We start from the raw sequence: 20,976 nt of genomic DNA, 5'->3' as shown, positions 1-20,976 counted from the left end.
CCAGATTCCCATCTGAGACTTCCACATAAGATAGGTGGAAGCAGTGAGCTTTAACGTCACAAAATGAGATATATTCAGAGGTGACGAGACATGTGCTGAAGAAACCGGCTGCAGAGATGGATAGAACGTTGAAGCTCCAAAAAGCGGCGGAGTTGATGAGACTGGCGCATTCTGAACTTGATCTGTAGCTGCAGCAGCTCAATCCTGGCCATGGGTAACTCGAACAGGAGCTGCCGGAGTTGGATTTGGTGTAGAGCTCTCAGAACTGGGAGGGGTTGATTGAATCTGCGTGTTGCTTGCCATTGTTGTCTCCGAGGATGAGCATTGCGCTCTGATACCATGAAAGTAGAGAAAGAAACTTGAAAAATAAAAGAAGACTCAAGCTTTTATTAACTCATCAATACTTGTTTTACAGAGTTTTCACGGACCTTTTTATATAGAGAATCTGATGAGGATACACATAAAACCTAGAGAAGAAAACGAAAGGTCGTTAAAACGTCATATACATAAGCTTAGTGTGTCAAAATGATTGCGTAGCAAGAGTGTATTGGCTGGTATTTCCGTACATTTGACTGCTTTTGACTCAGGATGATCTTTATCGCTTTTGTTACCGTTGCATGCCTCTGTTTGAAGAAGATGAGCTGGAGTGGGCCTTGTGTGGGCTGCATCTGCAGTATTCAGCCTATTCTTTGAAGACTCTGATGAGGCCAGAAGTTTTTTCTGTATGACTTATAACAACATCGTTCATCTCCATAGTGGGCATCGTGGATCATTATGATGAATCACTGTCGCTTAACTGCAACAATCCAGGGTTTTATAAATATTGGGATTCACTGGAACAGATTCTACGCAGGACAATCCAAAATATCAACCTTGGAGTTAATGATGAACCTGAGACACTCCCAACGAAAATATGTGCAGCGGCGGCATGGGTAAATCAATTCTTGCTTATGGGAAGACCACTTGTTTAGAGACGTCAAAATCTGAGGGTAATTGTTGCGACTCTTCCACGCATTTAGGGTCTGCAAGGAATAATATCGGGTCGGGTGATTGACAGGAGGCAGTTCCAGTTTGTGTTTCCTTCTGCGATTTGATGCAATCTGGTTTTCAACAGAATGCTAGTGTTATGCCGATGGAGTCTGGAGATGGATGTTTTTATATGAATCATATCCAGTTCTGGGTTCAGATAAGATGTATTCTCATTCAATTTCTTATGGTACCGGTCATTCGTCATATTGGAAACCGACTTGGAGATGTCGTTGTTGTGGATTTTGATCTAGAAATGACAGCGATAGTTGAGTTTGTCCGTGAAAAGATCAATTGAAATATCGATCTTCCACTTCGATTTCAGAAGAATTTTCAGTTCTCTGCAGGAGTTAATACTCTTCTAAAATTCTGATATGAGAGGCTTAGGGGATTCTGTGAAACACACAGTATGATGACCCATGATACTGGAGATTGTTTCGGCCATAATCAAGATGAGAATGAAGCAAATGATGATGATGATTATAACGCTGGCAATGAGGATGCTAATACAAACCAGGGAGAAGAAATACAACAAGAAGGAGGTGGTGATGATGTAGCTCAAGACGGCGACAAAGCCAATAACCAGGGCAATGCGGAGATGGAAATACAACAAGAAAATGAGGCTGCTGCTGAAAATTTATTCTGTTGTAGATATTGATAACCCAGAGAACTCGACTGATGAAGACACTAGAAATGGGGATTCTGAAGATTATGAACTACCAGATGGAGAAGTATGGTGCCAAGGAAGTTCTAAGAAGAAGGCGCTTTGTTGAAAATCTGTTGGCTCGAGTTGATGCAAGTGGATCTCAGAGTGATCAAGTCTCAGGACAAAGATGAGCCAAAGGAAAACACAGGGGACAGAGCAACACGACGACAGAGAATACTCAATTCTCAGAGGAGTTTCTTCCATTCTCTGAGGAGAAGTTCAACACAACAATGAAGACATTCATAAATGAAAAAAAGGTTTTCATTGATCCTGATGCTGAAAATATGAAGAGAGCTTTCATTGAAAGCCTGATGATTGATTGCGTAGGTGAACAGCAACCAGAAGGAACTGAAAATCAAAATGAAGAAGCAATTGTTACTCCTCCTACTGAAAATGCAATTATGGAGTCGAATGAGTTCACCACGGGATTTGATTTTGGTCAATATAGTAGTTTCTTGGGAGAACCAAGTAACTATTCTGGCATGTTAATCTCTCAATCCCCATCACCTGCAATGAAAGGTATCAGTTTCATCTATATACTAGTGTTTAACTTTGATATCTCTGCTTGCTATATGGGGATTATTGGCAATATACAAGAACGTTGCATCAATCATAATTCAGGATTGTCTGGTGAAAAAGGGAAATAATAGGGTTCAAGAGGAAATAGAGTCACCAGCTCTTGATATAGTTGATAAGTTCATGAATGGATCGGTTAAAGTGTTATGTGGCCCGATTTATGTTGGTCCTAATAGAAACTAAGCAATGTAGTGACTATGTAAGGGATATTGCGGTTCAGTTAGGATATGATCAGATGTACATAGTGAATCTGCAACGTCTTAGTAGTGGGTTTAGTAGTTTGTTGGAAAAAATATGTTTCAGTTCAATGTATTTCCTCTGATGCAAGACTGGTTGATTTTTATGAATATAAATCATTTGCTTTTTACTTGTCTTGCATCTATAGTAATCCTGTTCTGCAATTGAGACAGATTTTATGGAAAAAATTGCAAAGAATAGTTATCCAGAGAATTGGTACTTGGATAATGTGTGGAGATTTTAACGAATTAAAACATCAGTGAGAGAAAAAAAAAGAGGTCGTCAGAGAAATTCTGGAAGTTTTACTGATTTCAACACAATTATTGATTCTGGAAGTTTTATACCATGAGGTAAAAGGAAATCATTTCAGTTGGGTCGGTAGAAGAAGAATTGAGGTCATAAAATATTGTTTGGATATAGTGTTTGTTAATAGCCAATGGGAATCTTTGTATCCTGCATCTGAGACAGAATTTTGGCAGAGTCTAATCATCGACCAATGATGGTGTCCATTGAATATGAGCCTAAAATTCGTTGGGGAAAGTTTAGATATGATACAAGTTTGTACCAACAAGAAGATTTTGTAGAAACGATGAAACAGCGCTGGAGAAGATTGGTTTATAGTCTTGGGCTATCTCAAAATTTATTTGTATGTTGTACATCTATTGCTAGGTGGAGAAGAAGAAATAAAACAAATGCATCAGAACAAATACAAAAGCTCAGGAAAGAAATAGACGAAGCATTAAAGAATCAGAGTATACCAACAAAGCATGTCCACAAGCTACGAAAGGATCTTAACCAAGCCTATAGAAATGAAGAATGGTTTTGGAAAAGAAAGTCTCGAAATAAATGGTTAAAGGCCGGTGACAGAAACACATGATTCTACTGTAGAGTAACAAAAGCTAGGAAAGCTCAGAACTGCATCAAGAAAATAATTGACAATCACGTATTGTACATCGAAGTGATGAAGCGATAGCCTTCGTGGCTCAAGAATATTTTCACAATATGTTCTCTAATTCGAATCCTGATATACTAGAGACCATCTTTGCTGATGTACAACTAAGAGTAACGACTGAGATGAAAATTATGCTTACACGACCTGTTACTGATGAAGAAATCAGAAATGCAATCTTTTTAATAGCCTAATAGGTCCTGATAAGGCTCCAGGTTTTGATGAATATACAGCCGTGTTTTATCAACAGTATTGGCCAGAAATAGAAAAGGATGTATGTGATATGGTAATGCAATTTTTTGAAACAGGGCATATGGAAAATGGGATCAACCACACAAATATATGCCTTTTTCCAAAAACTACTGACTCAACAAGAATGACTGAGTTTAGAACCATAAGCTTGTGTACAGTCAACTACAAAATCATTTCCAAGATTTTAGTTATGCAGTTGAAGAATTGTTTGGATTCAATAATATCAGAGTCTCAAGCTTTCGTTCTTGGACGTAACATATCTGATAATGTGTTGGTTGCTCACGAGTTGCTAAATGCTCTGAAATCAAAAAAAGATTGTGCTGAGAATTACATTGATGTAAAGACTGACATAAGCCTTGCTTATGATCGAGTAGAATGGGATGTCGTGGAGCAAATTATGAAAAAAATAGGTTTTGAAGAAAAATGGATACAATGGATTATTTGTTGTGTTCGTACGGCTTCTTTTTCGGTATTGGTAAATGGATCATCATATGGTGATAAAACCAACACGAGGAATAAGACAAAGAGATCCTTTAAGTCCATATTTGTTTTTTTCTGTGTGCAGAGGTCCTCAGTCAGATGTTATTCAAAGCAGAGTCAAACAAACAATTTCAATGAATGAAGCTGGCAAAACACTGTCCTACGGTAACTCATCTACTATTAATCAAACGGTACAATAAACTCTATGTCGATTTGTTTTTAGTGAGTTATACATGTCAACAAAACAGAATGAATTAGACACATATACATAAGATTATAAACATATCATTAAGACCATCTTCAATAGAAACGCAAATTTCTCTTTCAATATTTTTTCCACATCATTTTATTCTCTCTCCACCTCATTTCATTTTTTCAATTCATACCCAAGTCTACAATAGCAAGACAAATGAGTATCTTTTTCTATCCAACTCATTTTCTCTTTCCTCCACATCACAATATAGAAGAAAAATTATAAAAAGTATTAAAATTTGAATTTTTTTTGGTTCAAATGATATAAACCTAAACTATTTTTGTACTTGTAGATGTTTTTTTTTTTTAAAATAATGGTGTAAAAAGAGCAAGAGCCCATAGCTCAACTGGTAAAGATCCCAGGCAAAACCTAGAGGTCGCTGGTTCGAGTGGCTATTGCGACGGGACCTCTTAATTATTCAAAAAAATAATGGTGTAAAAAGAAAAAATTAATTTTGAATAATTATTGGCTAAAAATAGTATTTAAAAAGAATGGAGAAAAGGAAAAATAAAATATATCAGCAGTGAATCACAAGTGGACACGTCACAATTTATGTGGGACCTGTCAAAATTTTATGGAAGAAAAAATTGTATTTGTTGAATGATGTGGCATTTTGCCTTTTAAATTTTCTCATTTGGATGAAAATACACCCCAATTCTCTAGCTATTGCAGTTGGTCTAAGGATAGTACATACTTTCTACACCCGTAACTCTCTGAGAACATGACACGTCAACAAAATGCTGTGAAACTTTCTGTGGAGCTGACACCTCAAAAAATAACTACACAAATAAGTATATAGATCAATATTTAAGAAATTCGGTATCTTAATATGATAAAATTATATAATAGCATATTAATTTATTATCTGCATTATTATAAAATTATTTAAATTTGTATATTTAACTTAAATCTAAATAATTTCTAATTAATTATTTTTGTAAAGATAAATTTATAACTTGTTTTATTTAATTAGAAACTCTAAAAACTACTATTATCAAAATTTTAATAATTTACAGAGTTATTAATTTATAAAATTTGAATAAAAACCATATTAAAATTTTAAATATAAATTTATTTTTAAGTTTATAATTTTCTAAAATCTCATTTTATTTAAAATAAAAAGTTTTTATACAACAAGATTATCATCAATTTAGTTTTAAAAAAATTATTATCTCCTCTAACTTTAATATTGGTGATGATGTTGAAGATGATATGATAAATATGGAAGTAAATAGGCATAAGTTATCGCGTCTATACTTTTTGTATAGAGAATTTTTGGTCTTTTCGGAAGTAAGTCTCCTACAAAACAAGAGAAAATGTGAAGGCCCGAAAAACATGATGGTGGGATATTTTTCGATGGCTCTCCGACGCTCAAGTCAGAATACAATAGAAGAAAAACCACAAAGTGACAAATCGGGGAGAGGAAAAGAGGATCGGAAAACAGAAAGGAAAACAGGCCGAGAGCTCTTAGGAAGGAATGTGTCTACCCGGACCTAACTTTAGTGAGCTTTTTTTAGGTGAAAAAAAAACAAATGTAAAAGTTTGAGGGTGGAAGTGCTCCACGGTTTGGAAACCGCCGTAGAGTGGAATGGAAGTGAGAAAGTGGTCAGAGTGATGACCAGAAAAATAAGAGTGCTAGACCTTTGAGTTATGAATACCTAGAGAGATAACATAATTCAAAAGAAGCGAAAAGAGTGAAGAAATGGTTAAGTATTTATAGAATTTTACTTGATCCGGATTAGTATACCGGATCAGACTTTGGACTGTCGGGTTGGCAGATCGATCTAGAATTCAGCGTGGTTAGACCCGCTGTTAATTTCGTCATGCTTATGACGGTCTCACCAACTTTTCTTGGTATCTTCTGCCAGCTGCGAGACCAGCCTTTGATGTGTCCCTTTCACTAGTGTACGGTTTATAGTACTCTCAGTGTACGGTTTGAGTTTGGTGGTTCACACGCTGTATCGCCTTTGCTAAGCCTATGTCTTCCTATGTATCCCACGAATGGTCACTATTACCTGATACGTATAAACATTGAACATTAAATGTTGATCTTGTGGGTTTACAAGGGTATAGACAATCCACTTAGTCAAACTCATATTCTAATTGTCGAATGGAAAGAAATTTGAATAGTGTTTCCCACTCAAGAAGATATTCATACCTGGTTCGGATCCTTTGATATTAGGACCGGGTTGTCGAGGTTGTCTCGCTGGCCGTCGTCTTTCTCCGATATTTGTGCAGATTATTCTTCATTAGATCCCGACCCTTTTAGATCATTGAGCTTAGGTCTAGAACATAAGTAAGGCAATCTATCATTTTCCTGACCATTCAGTTTCTGACTTCTTTGTTCCTGACAACGTGACTTACGCTATTAGATACGAGAAATCTGGGAACAAGTGGCAAATCATACCGAATCTCCCAAATTTGATGGATTTAAGGCCCAATCTTATATGTTTAGGTCGTACCGGGCGTACATACAAAAAAGTCAAAGCATCCATATACACATGATTCGTCCAATTCACGTAAGAACGATCTAATTTATTCCCAACACTTCATTATTTTGGATTCAGTTCTAGAAAAGTTTAAAAAGAAAACACCAAGAATTTTTGATGCAATATAAAGATGAATTCTAAAAATATTTCACTTTAAAAAAAAAACACTACTAAATTCATATTTTAGTATATTATTTTAATTATATCTATTTATGTATCACTTTTTATATAAATATTAATTTGCAAGATTAATAAGACATATATGTATATCAAATTTTGTTAAAAAAAAATTTTGTTAAAAAATTTTGTTAAAAATATTATCTTATAATTTTATCATATTATATCAAATTTTGAATCGGTACAATTCAGAATTAAAAAAAATTATTAAGTTATGTTGTTTATTAATTTACGGAATAGTAATTTATAAAGTTTCTATTATGTGATATATGTCATAATACTCTTATCATTAATACGAATGCTCCATATATACCCACACACACGTTTTGTTTCTCGTTTTCTCTCTCTCTCTTTATCATCTTTGCTGTTAAATTTAGTCCCCTCTTTATACTTTTTTTTTTAACTTCGCTTATATTTGTTTAGCTCACAATTTTAGTATATGACATACTTTGAATGTTCTAAAACAGATTTAAACTTTGAATGTTCTAAAAACAGATTTAAATTTCTCAAAAAGTGGATAATATTGTAAATTTTGTAATTAAAAAATTCATGTTCTATGTAGTCCATATTATCATTCCATTATACTTTCTTTTTAAAAAACCGCTTCTCTGCACTTACATATGCTTCTGCATATCTGCTTTTGATTCCATGCAACGTAGATTAGGTGTAGATTAGGTGTCTAGTGGTGGAATTAATTATGAAAGAAAAAAAATCATATGTAAGAAAACTGACTATGTAATGTTCAAAAGAGAATTTGTGTTTAAGTTCATACCTAAATACCAATTGGATAACCAAGCCGCTTATTGTTTTGTAAGCATTAGCTCCCGAAACAATTGGTTTATACATCCTTACTCAGTGGCCATATGCACAAATAACGCACATATTTCATTATCTAAGCTTACCTTGAAACAGAAAATGAAGGTTCCTCATGGTGCAGGCAAGAGTATGTCCCAGATTAGGGCTCTTACTTGGGCCGCTGAGGAGATTAAGTCCTTAAACTCCAAATTGGAGCAGCAAGACAGTTTGTGGTTTTGTGATTGCAGCTATGGATTCTATCTGTTGTATATTAATAACACCGTATTTTGACTACTTTTATGGATCGTTTTGAAATATTTTTTATGTTTTTAATTGCTTTCATGTACTTTTATTACGTTTTCCTAGTATTTGTAGTTCCAAGACTATTTTCAGGTAATTTTGGAAAAAACTTAACAAATAGATAGAAAACCAGATTTCAGCTCAGAGTCAAACCGTCAGAAGTTCACCTCCAATTGAAGGCCTTCTCACCGTCTGATCCAGCTCAAATTTTGAGATCTTAAAGATGGAAGTATCAGCTTTCCAGCACACTTTACAGCTTGGCAATCCAACGGTTCAATCAAAGATACGCGAAGAGCAAGATGTCCCGTAAACCAGCCGGCAAGCGTTTCCACCCGCGGCCAACAGACCAATCCCCGCGGTCACGCACATCCCGACCTCGGCCAGCCACCCATTTCTCGCGGTCACACACCTCCCGACTGCGACCAGCTAATTCCGACTCCGAAGGCCCATTTCTGAAGCCCATATCATTTTCCCAGCCTTGATTCCGGAACCCTATACCCTAGAGATGTCTTGAGCACTATAAATACATGTTTTAGGAACCCTAATTCGTATGACCTCATATGTTCTTATTGTTTTAGAATACTTTTTAAGTTTTAGGTTTTAGGGAGAGAGAGATTTGTCTCTTGAACCATTGTTCTTTCTTTTTGAATTTCGGTTTCTATTCTACTTTTTAATACTATGTATTTGATTTCATTCATCATGTCTGAGTAGTTTTATTGTTGGGATTAAGGGATTTTCGATGGGGATATATATGTTCGGTGAGGATTCCATTGGCTACTGAGCCGAATCTTAGATTTTTTTCTTCTGAATTTGTTTTTACAGCATGAAAGTAGCGTCATGAACTACAATCTGATCCAGATGCTTGGTGACACGAAAGTGTTCATCTCGTGTCAGATCTAGTTTGGGAGAGCAAAACAAACATAGGAGTGGAAACCTACCTATGGGCGATTTGTGAATGCTGACGAGTCTAAAACATAATGCACCTCTTCTTTTCCAGGGCTAGAGTGGAAACCTACTGGTCAGGGTTGAGAGAGATAGTTTTCTATGATCACGACAATAGCGTATTCATACGTCCGTGACTCCAGTTCAAAAAGTTTAAGCTAAGATCTTATCAAATTCACTCTCTAGCAATGTTTTGAATCGTTCGTACCCCTGAGAAAATTTCCCTGAACCCCAGTGCCTCTTTTCTTATAGATTTACACCGATTTTCATTCAAGCTTTAGTCTAGTTTATTTACTCTTTTAATCGATTTTCATTCAAGCAATTAGGTTAGCCGTTTTTCCCGTTTTCACCCGTTTTCGTTAAGTTTAGTTATTAGGTCATTTTAATTCCCGTAGTCTCTCTTTAAAATTCGTTCTTACGTTTTAAACACACCACCAAAACTTTCACAAAACTCGCCTGGTTCTAGACTTCCTTACTTCATATTTCTTTCGAAGGCTTTTGCAGGAAAGATCCTCCTTCCATGTGGATTTGATCCCTAAGTACTACAATCGATCAGTTGTGCACTTGCGGCTATTGATTTCATTTAGGGTAAAACTTGACAAACCTCAACACACGAACACATCAAGTTTTTGGTGCTGTTGTCGGGGAAGGCACGCATTTTCTTTCCCGCTAAACCCTAAGAAAGGTTAGTAAATCGACTCTAGAACCCCTTTTTCTGCATATTTCCATTTTTTGGTTATTTTGTTTCCATATAAATCGAAATCCACACTATGAGGAAGGTTTTTACAACACTCCTCAAGCCACCAGACGCAGAGAAGAACACCAAGCCCGAGATCTTAGCTACATGGATCGATACAGCCAGCCAAATCATCCATACCACCGGCGCAGAGAGTCTGTTCGACGCCGGGAAGATCCTTATGGTCCACCTTCGACCTACTTCGAGCCACACGCCTATAATCCTCCACCGTAGAACCCTAATCAGCAAGAGGACAACTTGAGGATCAATAGAAGTTTGGGACGCCTCCAAGGAATGATAAACCAGTTCCTTGATCAGCAGATTCTCACCGAAAACACCCTGCTCAAGAGAATTGATTCAATCTCTGAAGAGTTCAACAGAAAATTCAATGATCTGGTCAATCATGTTCGAGTTCTGGAAGAAAAAACCCACAAGGACGCACAAACATTAGCTGGGATGATCCACCAAGTTGCAACAGAGCAGACAAGACAAGGGTATGACATCATACAGAATTCAAGTGATATTGTCGAATCAAAGCAGGAGATTAAAGAAGTCAGAGAATCCGCCTCCTGGTATAGAGAGAAGACAGACGAAGAGTTGCAAGAGATCGAGCACAAGCTGAACAAACTCGAGCTCAAAGCATGGGAGATTGATGCAAGAATCGAACAGATGCCCAACATTGAGCAAATTGAGAGATTTTCTAAGAGATCTGCCAAAGATCCTGATAAAGATGCACAACAATGCCCTGGTATGAGTTCATATGATGCTGGTCTACCCAATAAAGAAGCTGGAGAAGTTCGTGTCAAGTACAAGAAGGAAGAAACGGACTATGAGCAAATTATATCCGGAACCGCGGGTCCGAGCATTCTGACCGCGGCCAAGGCTTCTTTTCCCGCGGTCGCGACGCCTCTGACCGCGGGAGTTGGTCGTTCAGATTCACCTCCGGGATTTGAGAGAAAAATAATACATCTAGTGTCCCAACTTCAACCTCCAGCACCAAAAAAAGCAACTCAGGAAGAAGAAAACCAAGTTTCAGATGAAGAAACAGATTGGCAGGAATCATTACCTTGTATGATGGCAAGGGAATGTGTTGAAGACTCAGCTGACTATTCAATCCAAGAAGACCCGATATGCAGCAAGATAAAGATGCCATACATCGATTCAATCATTGAATACGACGCTGCAGCTTTCTTTCGTGAATCCTATTCTGCCTTTGAAACACCAGCCAACACCTACAGAGAAAGGCAAGTTCGAATTCTCCATAAGGTCAAGACTACATGTCAGTTTCTTATCTCTTGTTCTATTAGAAGAGAAATGTTTAAAAACGTGCTTTGTGATTCTGGAGCTTGTCTTAACATGATGTCCAAGGCAATTGCTTTGAGACTTGGTATTAAACACCTGCGCAGGACTAGAGCAAAGATTAGTCTAGCTGATGACTCCAATGCAATACCTCAAGGAATAGCTCATGAAATTCCTTTGAGAATAGGAGATTGCATAGTGCCTGTCGACTTCTACATTGTCGAGACGAGAGACGCAACATATCCAGTGATTCTCGGATGTTTTTTTCTAGCAACTTCCGGAGCTATAATGGACTGGTCAAACTGGAGGATTTCATTTGCTAATATCGACAAAGATGTCTTCACAGAAGCAGTCTCATACAACAGCAAAGCAGGAAAACGTTCTGCAACAGAAGAGTTTGAAGAAGAACTTTGGAGCGACGAAGAACCTGCTAGGCAAAGTAAGGAGATGTCGAAAAAGACTTGTCTCAGGACAAGGTCTTCTTCATTGGACTAAGCCACGTCCAACACCAAAAGTCGAGCTAAACGACTTAAAACAGAAGCGCTTAATGGGAGGCAACCCATTTAGGTATTGTTTTTTTTAGGATTTTTCTTTCTTTTTCTATTGATCTTTTTCTTTTCTTAGTTTCAGGTGTTTCTTATAAAACAAAAAAAGCAAAAAAAAAAACAAAAAACCCGAAAAAACCAAAAAAAAAGATGGTCCCTAACTGCTCGGCCTAGCAGGAACCAAGCAGAAGCAGGAACGGGCCGCGATATAAGCCCCCGCGGTCGCAGGTGTTCTGACTGCGGCCGAGCACCGGTTTGCCGCGGTCGCGTGGCTCCTGACCACGGCAAATGGTCGTTGAGATCAAACCCGACCCCAAACCACCCACTTCACCTCATTCCACCTCACCAATCCCCACTCCACCTCATTCATCACTTTCCACCACCTTCATCACCACCTATCACCTTCCCAAACCTCTTCGAATGAATCCGGTTCATCTCCACCAGCATCCCGGATCCAGGTAAGTTCTCTTTGGCTTTACCAATTCGATTATCTATGCATTTTTCTCATCCAATCTCGACTTGTTTCACACTGAGGACAGTGTGATTTAAGTCTGGGGGAGGATTTCACCCATTTCTAACCACTTTTCTTTCATGAGTCTTGCATTATCTACACTTTTTGTATTTTCCTTAAAGTTTTTCAAAATCGGTTTTCAAAAAAAAAAATGTTTTAAAGGGAATGGTGAACATGAATCAATGATAGTTGACTGTGTGCTTTTAGACTGTTCCTAATGACATGCTCATTCATGATTTAGGACTAGACTAGGCGGTAGCTAAGCACATTCAAAACGAAGTACCCCAGAGGAATTTGAATGATTTGGATTTAGATGAAGGAATACACTAGCTCTGTTTTATTTGGACTTAATTTGAACTTAATTTTCTCATTGAAGCATTAGACCAGTGAAACGAATCATACATTCAGGACTCCTTTATCCTTTTACCACTCTCAGTTGATCATGAATGGCTAGTTCATCTTTAGCTAGTTTCCCACCGTAACCAAACCTCTTTCAAACCACATACACTCTTGTTTTCTATTGTCTTATATGCAGATAAGTGCAAAAACGTTGGAGAGAAAGATGAACGACGCAGTTTTCAGTCAACAAGGACAGAGACCTGCGATTTGCCGGAAAAGTTCCCGGAAGGATTTAACACAAGTGGAAGCTTAGTTTGCCTTAGAAAAATCTCAAATTTTGGTACAATCTCGTCCTCTAGCCTCTCTCTCTTTAAAAGACATTTCCGTTTTAAAAAAAAAAATCCGAAAATAAGAAAAGAAAGGAAATAAAAACCTTAGAGAGTCTAGAGAGGTCGAATTTTAAGTCCCAAGGCAACTGGAGTTCAATTTTATGGAGTTTTAGAGATCATTTTCTGATTCCCGGAAAGAATCTAAGTCTGGGGAATAGCTATTTACAGCAAAGAAGGAAGGATTATGCAACAACATTTGGCAAGAAGAAGTGACTGAAAATTGCGGTCATCAACAGGTCTTTATCTCTCTTGCGGTTTTGCATATTATCTTGCATCCTCCAGATCTTCAGGTAACCCAAAACACTTTAACTCCACCATTTAAACAGCCCTTTAATGCCAAACGCCGTCTACCCTGGATGATGTCTTTAATGAGAACTCACTATTGAACTTAATGAATGTAGAGAGCTAGTTGACTGGAATCAAGATTTAGATTGTTTAAATTTTGCATGACGGAAAAAGTGGACTAGTATCTTTTATGTATTGGTGAGAATTTTCTAGACTAAATTGTGGATTGATGCACGATCTTTGGTCCTAGTTTAGGAGTTCATGTCTCTGAGATTTGTGCATTCCCTATTTATGTTTTCACTTAACCAGTTTAGACTTTTGCTTTGTTTGAGGACAAACAACAGTTTAAGTCTGGGGGAGTTGATAACACCGTATTTTGACCACTTTTATGGATCGTTTTGAAATACTTTTTCTATGTTTTTAATTGCTTTCAAGTACTTTTATTACGTTTTTCTAGTATTTGTAGTTCCAAGATTCTTTTCAGATAATTTTGGGAAAAGCTTAACAAAATGGATAGAAAACCAGATTTCAGCTCAGAGTCAAACCGTCAGAAGTTCACCTCGGATTGAAGGCCTTCTCACCGTTTGATCCAGCTCTAATTTGGAGATATTAAATATGGAAGTATCAGCTTTCCAGCACACTTTACAGCTTGGCAATCCAACGGTTCAATCAAAAGATACGCGAAGAGCAAGATGTCCCGTAAACCAGCCAGCAAGCGTTTTCACCCGCGGCCAACAGACCAATCCCCGCGGTCACGCACATCCCGACCGCGGCCAGCCACCCATTTCCCGCGGTCACGCACATCCCGACCGCGGCTAGCTAATTCCGACTCCGAAGGCCCATTTCTGAAGCCCATATCATTTTCCCAGCCTTGATTCTGGAACCCTAGACCCTAGAGATGTCTTGAGCACTATAAATACATGTTTTAGGAACCCTAATTCGTATGACCTCATATGTTCTCATTGTTTTAGAATACTTTTTAAGTTTTAGGTTTTAGGGAGAGAGAGATTTGTCTCTTGAACCCTTGTTCTTTCTTTTTCAATTTCAGTTTCTATTATACTTTTTAATACTATGTTTTTGATTTCGTTCATTATGTCTGAGTAGTTTTAATGTTGGGATTAAGGGATTTTCGATGGGGATATATATGTTCGGTGAGGATTCCATTGGCTATTGAGCCGAATCTTAGAACTTTTTCTTCTGAATTCGTTTTTACTACATGAGAGTAGCGTCATGAACTACAATCTGATCCAGATGCTGGGTGACACAAAAGTGTTCATCCAGTGTCAGATCTAGTTTGGGAGAGCAAAACAAACATAGGAGTGGAAACCTACCTATAAGCGATTTGTGAATGCTGACGAGTCCTAAACATAATGCACCTCTTCTTTTCCAGGGCCAGAGTGGAAACCTACTGGTCAGGGTTGAGAGAGATAGTTTTCTATGATCACGACAGTGGCGTATTCATACGTTTGTGACTCCAATTCAAAAAGTTTAAGCAAAGATCTTATCAAATTTATTCTCTAGCAATGTTTTGAATTGTTCGTACCCCTGAGAAAACTTCTCTGAACCCCAGCGCCTCTTTTCTTATATATTACACCGATTTTCATTCAAGCTTTAGTTTAGTTTATTTATTCTTTCAATCGATTTTCATTCAAGCAATTAGGTTAGCCGTTTTTCCCGTTTTCACCCGTTTTCGTTAAGTTTAGTTATTAGGTCATTTTAATTCCCGTAGTCTCTCTTTAAAATTCGTTTTTACGTTTTAAATACACCACCAAAACCTCACAAAACTCGCCTGGTTCTAGACTTCTTTACTTCATATTTTTTTCGAAGACTTTTGCAGGAAATATCCTCCTTCCCTGTGGATTCGATCCCTAAATAGTACAATCGATCAGCTGTGAACTTGCGGCTATTGATATCATTTAGGGTAAAATTTGACAACTCTCAACACACGAACACATCATATACTCTAGTTCTTGGTCCAGTAAATTGTATTGCATACCGTTTAAATCTTTAAATCTTCAATAGACAAAAGATTTTTTTATCTTTTTTTTTCAAACATACAAATAAAATAGTAATCTGCTTTTCATCTTCTGATTTTTTTGTGATCATTAGGAAATGAGATTGCTTATCCCTTATACACTTTCCATTTATCTAATACAGTTCGGTGAGGCAGAGATAAAGAAAAGTAAAAAAATACAGTTCGGACAGCCATCATCATCAATACTTACGTAGCATTTGGATGATGATGGTTTTCCATATCCTGTGAGTTATTGTACCTTGGTTATATTAAGGTGATTAGGTGTAAACTTTATGCAAATCATACAATTTTTCTTTATATTTTTGTTTAGGGTAGAAAATTTTAAGGATGATTATGTGATTATAGGATTATCTTAAGATGAGGATATAATGTTATAAAAAGAGGTGATACCAGAACAGTGAACCAAGTAAAGTCAATATTGTCTATTAGTAAATAAATTGTAGGTCTGTTAAATTATGGTTAGTTAGAACTCCGCAGATCTAGTTCAGTAGCTGCCACTCCCAAGAAGGAGTGATAGGGATAACCACTTCTCAAAAAGACATGAACGTGCATAGTGAAAGGCATTACCCCTGATATCATCGTCAACCCACTGTAATCAAGATATCACCATTTTCTGATCCAATGCGCACTTTTTAAGTTCAACAACTAATTGAACTGAATCAGATGTGATACTTGATTTAAGAGATAACTGATTCATATTCCTCTTTGCGTGGCGTTATCAAGGAATCAAAGCAGTTTATGTTTGGTGACTTTTTGGTCTTAGCTTGATTCTAATATTACTATAAATCTCTCCTTTTTTTGGTGGATTTTGAGCAATCTCTAAGAGTGGCTAGAACTCGACATTTATGATCTATGTAAGATAAAACTGAGAAAAAAAAAAACTTTTATTATGTAAGGAAACTGACTATTTAATGTTCAAAAAGAATTTCTGTTTGAGTATACACTAAAATACCAATTTAATAACCAAATTGGTTCTTGCCTTGTAAGCCTTAGCTGGGATGCAACTGGTTTATAGATCCCTACTCAAGGCCATCTGCACAAATAACACACACATTTTTCACTATCTGATGTACTTTCCATTATTTATATAATAAACTTTGCTTTGTTGAAGAAAAAACATCCTTCACTTTTAATATCACTATATTTATAATCCGCGCGTTGCGCGGAATTTCATCTTTAAACACAGTTAATTCATTATATTTGTCTTCTTATTGTTCTTAATTTTATTAGATTCATTTTCTATCATTATATTATCATAGTTTATTATTTTCATTTTTGGTCATTTTTTTCATCTTCAACATTTTTGTTCTCATATTTTCTGAAATTTCTTTTCATCAGTTATGTGTTCTTCTTTTTCTTCTTTATATTTTTTTTTCTCATCTTCTTCGACTTCTATTTCTTTTTTTTTTGGTCAACACCCTAAGTATTTAGAACGGTTCAACTTCTTTTCATTTTTTGTTTCTTTCGGTTTTTCTTCATCTTCTTTTTTTTTCGTCTCTTATTTTTATTTATCTCATGTATGTATCCTTCTTCTTTTATTTGTCTTCATCTACTCATTTTCCTTTATATTTTGATTTTTTATTCTTTCTCTTATTGTTCTTATTCTTTTTCATCGTTTATAATTTTCATTTTCATCATCGTTTTTTTCTTTAACTATGTTTTTTTTTATTTTTTTTTTCAATTTTTACTCTTCTTCTTCTTAATAAAAAAAGAATAATGATAAATAATACGTGAATTAATTAAGTCATTAATTTTAGTATTAGTGTTTCCTTTTTATTATTAGATAAAAATAATACTAAATACTACTATTTTAAAATGTCTGTATTAATTAAGTCATTAATTTAAGTTTTTTCCATGCTGATGTGGACACCCTAGATGGAGAGAAAACTCTCTCATTATATAATAGATTAGACACTAGAAATTTTCAAAAATATATATATATTTATTTGTCAAACTTTTTTAAAATAAAATATCAAGCGGGTTAACCTCCTCCTTAAAGCCTATAAACATGAAATTTTAACACCACCTTGCTGGATATCGTTAAAATTTTCGTTTAAACAGCCTATTTGACTTTTGAAATATGCAGAGAATTTAATAAACAATCCTTGCTATCACAATTTTCATACTATATCAAATTATATTAAGAAAATCAAAGGCATAAAACTATAGACATTTAACATCTATACTATTATTTGCGAAGTCAAAAATCTTATGTGTAGTATCCAGAGCGATCGTCCTACGTGTCATTAATATATGTCGTTTTAATTGGTTTTCATTGGTCAATCATTAATCTTACATGTTAAAATCTGTGATATGGATCTATTCGCTTTAAATGGGCCTCATAAGCCCGAATGATCTACTATGGGCCAGCGATTTCAAAAACTTTCCCAAATCGGTGTTAACTAAAAACCTAATATGTCCATCCGGCTATATACATACTAGATAAAAATCCATATATATAGGGGGTTATAGTTCATTATTTTATAGCCGGTAAAAAAATAATAATTAAAAAACTCTTTTATATAGAAAAGAATTTTTTTTTTTTTTGAATTAGTAATTCATTGTTCAATCTTATTCATCTAAATGTGAAAACTAAAACAAAAAAATATTTTCATTTTCTTATTAAATTTATATATTAGAATAAAATTTAAGTTTTTAATTTTTTTTTTAATTTTTTTTATTTAATAACATTATCTTGTATGATTAAGATTACGAATAGGTTATAATTATTTTCTTCTTAACTTTGGCTTTTATTTTAATTGTATTTTCTATTTTCTTTATATATTTGATAACTTAACATTTTAGGATTCGAAACCTTTTTCCATTTATTTTTAATATTATATATCGGAATCTAATTGAAAATTTATTAAACATGTGTCAAATTCTAATTGTTTATCTTGACAGGTGTCACGATCTCACGAATTACTAACTTTGAAACACTCTACTTATATATATAGAGATAGATCTTTGTTTTGTTAGATATAACACTGATGTTTTTTTTAGGTCTTGCGCTTTTCTCCTTTTTGTTTGTTCATCATTTAATTATTTTATTAATAATTTGCATATGATTGTTTTCGTACGTTTTGTTTTGTTTATGATTGATACAATATTTCTTCATGTGGACGCTTTTGTATCACGTCGTTTCGACGATCTATAGCGTCTGAAAATGTCATGCTCTTTTGTTTTTTTTAGAACAGCACATGATTAGTTTCTAAAGGTAATTGATCCCGACTCGTATATTTTTTCGTCTACTTCATTTATTGTTTCGTTCAGTGTTGTATCGATACACCACTTCATCATGTGGACGCTTTGTATCTCGCCAGGTGTGTGGCTCATAAACAAATGATCTAATGTGTATTAATACATGTTGTGGTTCTTTTGTTTAGTTTTTTTTTTAAATTAGAAACCTAATTACTACCTAAAGTCCTTTTGTTATGTACCCAGTTTGTATCTGTTGTTTCTGATCTGTATATTTTATAATGATTCGTTTCACCTATTTGTATTGACGAATTTTCTTGTATTTTTTCTTTCATTCGAAATTGATTCGAACTAACGTGTTTTATTTTTTTTTATTGGTGTGGGTCTTTGAGTTGATTAAGTGAGTAAAAAGAAAGGTAATTTTTTAGGTTCGTGGAGTTTGTCTAATCCAAGTGAAATCTCACAATAAACTAGCAAGACCTTTGTGGAAAATGTGTTCTTTTTGAAGAGAACAAACTCTGCAAGGGTAATCGTTGGTGTCACCATGATCTTAGCCATTTGATTGAATCCAACTGGACAAAAACAAAAGCTTTCAAGTAAAAGATAAGAATATAAAACAAAGCGAAATCTCTTTATGTCTTCAGTGTCTGAACTCCGATCTACATAGTTTGATTAGGGCTATCAAAGGTCAATTTACAGCTTGAGCAATAATTCTTGATGCAGTCATTACAGATTGAGCTAAGAACCTGTTGTGATTGAGGCTGGTATTAGTGAGACCAGAAGCAAAGGTCAAGACAGATCCAAAAGAGAAGAGAGAGAAGAACGGTATTGTCTTTGATGTAGGAGACATATTTGAAGTGATTAGAGAGAACTTAAGAAAGCTAGAAGTATCCAAGCTACCAAAATGATTGTTTACCTACTTACAGATACCATGGTTCCGCGACCACGCTTTTGAGAAAGAAAAGAACCGAGAAGACAAAGTGACAAAAGCTAGGAAATGGATTGTTTATCTACATTATGATACATGGTTTTGTGCCCGTGCTTGCGAGAGTCAAAGCCTTCAGGGTCATGAAATTGATCAGCATTTATCACCATTTGAGAGAGATTTAAAGCCTTCAAGAACATGTAATTGATCAGTATTTTATCACCGTTAGTGTGTCCCCTCTGTGTTTTTGATATCTGATTAATATGGTTGACAAAAATTTGAAGTCTTCAGGTACATGTAAGTATAGGTAACAACTGGCTAGAAGGAGAGATAAAAGCTACCAAAGAGGTTGTTTACCAATGCATTAATACCATCGTGCCCACGCTTATGAGAGAGAAAATAACCTAGGACATATAAATGATAATGAACTTTGGCGAGAAGTAGAGAATAAAGAAGGCTAATACAAATCGAAAAAGAAGAAGAAGAAGAATTGAGAGAATACAAATATGATGAAAGAGAAATCAAAGATGATGATGAAGATGAAAGAAAATGGTGAGAAATAATAAAATCGAAAGATATATAAGAGGAATAAGAAAAAAAAAAAGTACATGTCAAAGACGATGAAGGAGAAGAAAGAAAATATGAGGAAAAAGAAGATGAAGAATTTGGGGCAGAAAAAGAAGACAAAGGACATAAAATTGGAGAATGAATAAGTAGACGAATAAAAATAAGAAAAAGCTAGAGAATAAGGAAAATACAAGGAAGAACTAAACCATAAGATTAAGAGTAAGAAGAAGAGTAGACCAAAACAGAAGAGGAAGAAGAAAAAGAAGACAAATCTGAAGAGGGAAATGAAATAAAAGTTAAAAATGATAAAGAAGAGAAAAGAAAAGATAAGGAATAATAACAGTTGAAGTCAATGATAAGGAAGACGGAAAAGACGAAGAAGAGGACCGAAAAAAAAGAAAAAAAATCATAATAACAAAAATTATGATAAGACAGAAATGTTGAAGAATAAGAAGGGGAAGAGGCTGGTGAATTTGGAGAAAGAATGAGAGAGAGAGAAATTGAGTCAATGCTTTCAGGGATATGTAGATGCTTCCAGGGGCATATAGATGGAGAGAGAGAGATAGAGAGTGTGTGAGAGGAATAGAGAGAAAGAGAAATGGGAAAGAGATTTAAACCTTCTAGGTACATGATATTAAATATATATTACTTCGTCTTTTTGTGTTCCTATTTTTTTCTATATACAAAACACTTTTTACTTTAAATATAATTGTCTAAATCACATGATATATATAAATTAGGACGGGAGAGGAAGGGAGATAGTGAGAGAGAAATATTGAAAGAGATAGATGGAGAGAGAACAAATGATAGGGAGGGATGCATGGAGGGGGATGCGAGAGAGAGAGAGAGAGTTACAAATTTTGAGGTACTTGTATTTGATTAATATAAAAGATGAATGAAAACATGCATGAATATGATATCGGAGACTACGAGGATGCCGAAAGGCTATGATGAATGAAGAAGTA

This window comes from Eutrema salsugineum, unplaced genomic scaffold (genome assembly GCF_000478725.1).
Source record: "Eutrema salsugineum unplaced genomic scaffold, Eutsalg1_0 scaffold_3, whole genome shotgun sequence".
In the NCBI taxonomy this organism is placed as follows: domain Eukaryota; kingdom Viridiplantae; phylum Streptophyta; class Magnoliopsida; order Brassicales; family Brassicaceae; genus Eutrema; species Eutrema salsugineum.
This window is presented reverse-complemented; position numbering follows the sequence as displayed.